At 38.8% G+C, this 7,310-nt stretch overlaps 1 non-coding gene across 1 annotated transcript; it reads right to left on the bottom strand.

Annotated features, from left to right (window-relative positions):
• Nucleotides 1–3,125: 3,125 nt before the first annotated feature.
• Nucleotides 3,126–3,200, bottom strand: Trnai-uau. Its single transcript has one exon. It is a non-coding gene; the product is annotated as a tRNA-Ile (tRNA).
• Between the last annotated feature and the right edge of the window lie 4,110 nt (nucleotides 3,201–7,310).

Raw genomic sequence — 7,310 nt, 5'->3', positions numbered from 1 at the left:
AACGGTAAAGTATAATACAAGGAAAACCATGAATTTTAAACGTAAAATAACTATTCAAAACATAAAACAAATATAAGTAAACCAAATAATTAGAATAGTAATGAAATTTTAGATATTTTATTAAGTACATTGAAAATATTCCAACAGCACATTATGTGCAGCTTATATTCTCAGAATGGTATTTCAGAAACCAGCTTTATTACAAAGGGATACATGTTCTTGATAGCTTCTTTAATTTATGTTGTAACAAATTTTTTTATTTTTCTGTATTAATTAATGGCGGTAGGTTACTTTGCAAAATTCAAATTATAACAGAAGTTGATTACAAAGTTATTAAGAAAATTAATTACGTATCAACTTTTACGTGAAAAACATTTTTGTATATCATCGTTTCGAAGTTATTCCCTGTACACCTAAAATGTAAAATTACCTTTTGGGATGTGTTTTACCCTTTAAAAGTGAAACTGGGCAAAAACAAGAACATACGAATTCAACCATTTTTCCCTCTCTTGCTTGGGGTACCCTGTACCACACAAGCGGCTCGTTGTAAAATTGCGTGCTTATTGAATATCGTCTCAGTTATGTGACTGGATTTGCAATTTCCTGTCAGAGAGGTCACAGTTCTTATTAACTGACGGAAAGTCATCCAGTAAAAAAGAAATGACTTCAGGCGATTTAGCCACGTCCCTCTCTCCATTGTCATCCTCTTCAATTCTTCATACGATTTTATTCCCATGTCGCCTTTGATGTTATTAAAATACGTTGCTCTTGGCCTGCCTCTTGGTTTTTTCCCTGAAACTTTTCCTTCAAATACATTCTTTAGGAACTGCTTGTGTCTTATTATGTGCCCTATCATTTTTGATTTTCTTTTTCCTATGTAATTTAGCAGCGTTCTGTTCTCATTCACTTCTCTTAAGACCCGTTCATTACTTTTTATATCTACCCAAGTTGCTTTCGTCATTCTTCTCATATCCATATTTCCATTGCTTTCTGTGCCTTTCCGAGAGTCCACGCTTCACATCCGTATGATAAGACATTCCAGACAAAAGTTTTGGCAAACTTTTTCCTACTTTCTAGGCTTGTATGATTGTCTGTTAGTAAATTCCTTTTATTTTGGAAAGCTTGCTTTGCCAAGGCTATTCTTCTCTTTATATCTGTGATAAAATTTATTGTCGTCAGTGACTGTGCTCCCCAAATAACAGAACTTCTCAACCTGCTCTAGAACATCATCTTCTAGTTTAATATTAACTTTACCATTTTCTTTTGACCATTATCTGGAGTCTCCAAATTCTTGGTCCATTTTAGAATAAGCGTGAACCTAGACACGAATTGCATGAAACGGAAAGACAGACGAGTTGGAACCAACGAAATATTTCCTGTACATATTGTTTGACGACGGTGTAGCGAATGTCTGCGAAAATACGGCTGTACGTCTTTCACGAACGGTGAGTATGGTATGAAATAAAGACAAATGGTTAAATACTCCAAGGGCAGATAGCCTTACACATGATGAAATAGCAATGTAAAATACAGGTTTACTCTTCGCGAATAACTCCAATTGTATCAGCTACACCTACATCATTGCGTCTCTTGTGGGTCAACAAAGTTCATAACCGTCACTCTATAAGGCACAGGAGACAAATCTGGGATTTAATTCGTAATACTGGCTCAGTATCTGGTATAGTGAACCAGCGGCTGCCAGTCTCTTTATTTCAGAGTAGCACTGACGCTCTTCATCCTCAATTATTTGCTGGATGTTGTCAGATTTCTGCTTTCCCTACAGTTTTACCAGCTACAGTTCCTTGGAGGTTATTGCCTGATGCCTTTTCACATATCCTGTCATCTTGCCCCTTCTTCACGTCAGTGTTTTCCCTACATTCCTTTCCTCGCCGATTCTGCGGAGAATCTCCTCATTCCTTACCTTATCAGTCAGTCTGAATTTCAACCTTATTCTGTAAATCATATCTCAAACGCTTCGATTGTCTTTTGTTCCGGATTTCCCACTGTCCGTGATTCACTACCATACCACGCTGCGCCTCCGACGTACATTCTCCGAAATTTCTCCCTGACATTAAAGCCACTGTTTGATACCAGCAGACTTCTCTTGGTCATGAAATCCCTCTTTTCCCCGTACTAGTCTGCTTTTTATGTCCTTCTTGCTCCGCCCGTCATGGGAAATTTTGTTTCCAAGGCAGCAGAATTCCTAAACTTCATCTGCTTCGTGATCCCCAATTTTCATGTTTCTCTCTATTTTCATTTCCACTACATCTCATTACCTTTGTCTTTTTCCGGTTTATCCTCAATCCATGTTCTTCACTAATTAGATTGTTCATTCCATCCAACAGAACCTGAAATTCTTCATCACATTGACTGAGGACCGCAATTTCATCAGCAAATCTTATCATTGATATTCTTTCACCCTGAGTTTCAATTCCACTCATGAACTTTTCTTTCATTTCCATCATTACTTCTTCGATGTACAGATGGAACAGTGAAGGCGAAAGACTACATCCCTGTCTTACATCCTTTTTAATGCGAGCACTGCGTTCTCTAGCTTACAGTCTTAATGTTCCCTCTTGGTTTTTGCACATATTCTATGTCATTCGTCTTTTTCCATTAGCTTATTCCTGTTTTTCTCGCAATTTCGAACATCATTCGTCTTTTTCCAATAGCTTATTCCTGTTTTTCTCACAATTTCGAACATCATTCGTCTTTTTCCAATAGCTTATTCCTGTTTTTCTCACAATTTCGAGCATCTTGCACTATGTGACACTGTCGAATGCTTTTTCCAGAGTGACAAATCCTATTAACTTGTCTTGATTTTTCATCATTCTTGCTTCAACGCAACGTCAGAACGGCCTCTCTGGTGCCTTTTCTGTTCTTCTGGGTATTATTCTTGTCAGCAGCTTGGATGCATGAGCTGCTAAGCTGACCGTAAGATAGCAAGAGCAGATAAGTGTTAAACTATCTTCGGAAGTGTGTGGATGATATTTATCCGAAAGTCTGATGCCACGTTGCCAGTCTCATAGATTCTGCACACCAACTTGAGTAGTTAGAATTATATATTAATACCTTCAGATGCAGACTGGCGTTGATATATAGCAACGGAGACAGGTGAAAATGTGTGCCCCGACCGGGACTCGAACCCGGGATCTCCTGCTTATATGGCAGACGCTCTATCCATATGAGCCATCGCGGACACATAGGATAATGCGACTGCAGGAACTATCTCGCGCACGCCTCCCGCCAGACCCACCTTCTTACCTTATATGTCCACACAGTACATTCGTAGTGTCCCTACCCAACATAATTATTCGTGGAAGACATTCTTACCAAGTCCCGTAAGAGTTCGGGTAATATGTGTGCATCTCCACAGAAGAGGAAGGTCATGGCCAGTATTGCCAGAATTATATACTTATATAGTAGTTTGATTCCCCCTCCCCCCCCCCCCCCCTCCAAAATGACTTTAGGAATACGTTGGGATGTTGGCTATCCCTTCTGCCTTATTTGATTTCAAGTCTTTCAGATCTCCTTTAAAATCTAAGTCTCTTATAAAAATAAAAATTATTCTGCCATCACTGGTCAAACCAGCACATCCGTGCCCACCGCTATTTACTGAGTTGGCCTGAAGCGTGAGTTCCTTGATGATTACGGCCGGTCCACGCTCCTTTCCAACTGTCGACGACGGTAATATCTTACAGAGAGTTACAGTAATGGTCAATACAAGCGGCCATTTTAATAATTTCACAATGAATGAAGGCTACGCGATTCGTAAGCAGGAGAGGCCATTTGATTCTAGCTTCCACGCTAGGCACTGTAATTCTTCTGGGCGAAATTAATTTCGTTGATATAGTACAGGTAATTGAATGTACCGTTTATGCAGCACAAGCTCGCAGGCAGATAAGCGAGCGAGATTTGCATTTGAAAAGGCGAGCCACAAACCGATCATTAACGGTCGTTCCACCGGCATTACAGTTCTGTCAGAGGTAGCAATGGGCCTAGAAGAGCAGTTCAAAACAATGGATAGTCGCTTCAGAACACATTACAAGACGAATATGAACATAATTAACACGAGGGTAAATGAATGTGGTCGAATTAAATCTGGAGATGCCGAGGGAATTGTATAATAAAATGAGACAGTACTAATAGTAGACGAGTTTTTTTGTTTGCGCAGCATAATAACCGACGATGAGCGAAGCAATGAGGATATAAAATGCAGACTGACATTAGCAAGTAAAGCGTTTTTGAAGAAGAAAAATTTACTAACCTAAAATATAATTTGATGCGTTCGGTATTCTGTTCTGAAGTGAGTTATGTGGAGTGTGACATTGTACGGAAGTGAAAACCAAGAAGGCAATGGAAGCTTTTGAAAAGAGGCTTTACAGACGATTGATAGATTAGCTAACTGAGGAGATAGTGAACCGAAATGTGGAGAAATGAAATTTATTGCACAAGCTGACTAAGAGACAGGATCGGTTGATAGGAGAGAGGCATCAAGGAATCGTCACTCTGATTCTGGAGTGAAATGGGATGGGGTGGGGTGGGGGTGGATAAAATCTTTTGACAGAGGCCAAGGTTTGTCACGTTACTCAGGTTCTAAAGGATGTAGACTGCTGTAGTTATGCGGAGATGAAGAGGCTTTCACAGGACTGACTATTGTGGATAATTACACTGAACCAAACTTCGGATTGAAGGCCACAGCAATAACATGCACTGGGAAACATCGAACATGAAGCTAATGTACCGTTTTTTATATTGCTCTTAATCAATCGTAGAGCATTAGACGCCATAGTCGTATTTTATACAGTTTTGTTAAATCGAACATCTCAATATTGAAACGCCTGGTTAAATCCGCAGGACAGAACTGGTAGTTGGAATTGTGGAAAGGGGCCCAAAATGAGCGGCTGTCAGCTACACTCGAATACATATAACTTTATTTAGTTGCCCAAACATTACAGCGTCAATTTCCGAGCTTAACTATCGACTGAATATGTCACACAATCTTATGGCTTAATGGCACAGCCTCTTTAATTTTAGAAACGGCTGAAGGCCCATGATTTAAAACATAACTACAATAAATTTTCAAAAGGCAGAAAGCGCAAGGTTTTATCCTTACATAATATTTCCAATGAGACTGAAGGCCCAAACGATCTAAGACTTGACAAGTAAGGAATTTTATTTTTAAAACGGCTGAAGGCCTATGATTTAAAAACACAACTACAATAAATCTTCAAAGGCAGAAGGCCCAAAGCTTTATGCTTGAATAATTTTTAAAAAAGGAGGCTGAAGGCATAAACAATCTAAGAATTAACAAGTAAGGAATTTAAATTTTAAGATGGCTGAAGGCCCATGATTGAAAAAACACAACTACAATAAATTTTCAAATGGCAGAAGGCCCAAAGCTTTATCCAAAAATATTTTAAATGAGGCTGACGGCCCAGACAATCTAAGACTTAACAAGTAAGGAATTTTAATTTTAAGACGGCTGAAAGCCGATGGTTGAAGAACACAACTACAATGAATTTTGAAAAAGCAGAAGGCCCAAAGCTTTATCAAAACAAAAAAAAATTGGATTTGGCTGAAGGCCCAAACAATGCAAGACGTGACAAGTATTCAATTTTAAACCGGCTGAAGGCCCATTATTTAAAACCCAACTAAAAGCTTACAAATTCAAATCATCGACTATGAGCCATTAAAATACACAATCAAACATCAGTAAGAAAAGGCAGTACAGCCAGCGGCTCTCAGAAGTTTCCGGGGGTCGGTCTGCACTTAAAATATTAACGTTCGCTTTGGGGAGAGATAGTCGGCCCAACTATATCCCATCCACCAGCAACCCAACCGAGAGACAGCCAACGGACCCACCGACAAGACGACTTGCTTTCCACTCGATCAGTACACTAGGAACTCCAAAGCCAAAACGTAAAAGGCGTAGCCGCCCACAACCAAGTATGCATAAGCTGTCAAAACTACACACACATGTTGGACAGTGACAACACGGTGAAGAAAGGACACTGCCTGAATTTTACGTCAGCGCGATTGAATAGATAACACAAAATTATATACTCCATTCATTCTAAAAACTTTGATGTCATGATTTGATTCTATGCAATGTATTGTATCTATCATTTAAATTCTTTGTCCCAATTGGAGGGAGACAAAACTTACTGTATATATTTGGAATTTGTTTAAACAATTTTTTTAGAAATGTCAATATGTGCAAAGGTTATGTTTTACTTAAAATGTTTATTTGCTGTTATGTAAACTGCTGACTTTCACTTAGGATTCGTAGTTAGTTTGTATTAAAAAGGTGTAGTGGTTCCCCTCGGGAAAGGAACTGTGTAGCCGCCGCAAATTGTGGTTGGCACAGGTAGAAAAGGTGGAACAAAGAGTCAGTCGGGGACGAGCTACCAAACTGTGCACTGCCCATGTAAAAGTTGTATATTGTGCTGCTTCCGAGAGAGACTTTTCCTGCCGCTTTCCAATGCCTCGGATGGATGGATAAATAGCTGGAACTATTCTGGAATTGGTATCTATCATCGCCACCATGAAATGACAGAGTCCATCAATTCTACCTGCAATTCCACCTACCAACATGCAATCGCCACCACATTGCGCAATCACTATAATGGAGCTCTATAGTAATGTACAGTGAAGGATCAGCTCATTGGATGTTTTAGTGTGCACAAATATAAGGTAACTTAAACTGAATTCATGTACCTACCTTGATTTTTTCCCTATCACAACACCTATCAGGTTCCTCTCCATTTGAACTATGATTACCGAGTGTCCTAGTTTGCGGAAAAAATGAAAGCCTCAAAGCCAAACAGTTAATTAAATAATGTTGTTTGATCTTTGGTAAGAAGGGAGTATTCAGATTGACTGTGGATTTAGTGAAATTGTGGGAGTTAGTAAATGTAGTTTTGTGAAAGCCTCCCAGTGATGGAAACAGTCCAATTTAAAGTTTTGTGGAGTTTCAAAGTCACCTATTTAATCATTTACTTGAAAGTAGAGGACTGTGGTAATAAAGACAATTTACTGTTTCTTTTAAAGATTAAAAGTTCTTAAAACTGAGGCTTATAAAGTTTTGATTAGTTAATGATCATAGTGCTGCCTGTGGTAAATTTTAAAAGATGAGTCAGTTTCTTGCATATTTGTCAACATTGTGTCTCACTGTAGTAAAAATGGAAAACTGCAATAGTGGAAAGTAATACACTCATGCTTGCTAAGTACTTGTTTCTTTTGGGTAATGAAAGTGCATATTAATAGTGTAATAGGATCCACAGGTTATCCTTTATGCTCATGATAAA

The sequence above is a fragment of the Schistocerca americana genome, chromosome 6, assembly GCF_021461395.2.
Source record: "Schistocerca americana isolate TAMUIC-IGC-003095 chromosome 6, iqSchAmer2.1, whole genome shotgun sequence".
Classification (NCBI taxonomy): Eukaryota; Metazoa; Arthropoda; class Insecta; order Orthoptera; family Acrididae; genus Schistocerca; species Schistocerca americana.
The sequence above is the reverse complement of the archived record's forward strand: the minus strand, read 5'-3'. Positions and strand labels throughout refer to the sequence as shown.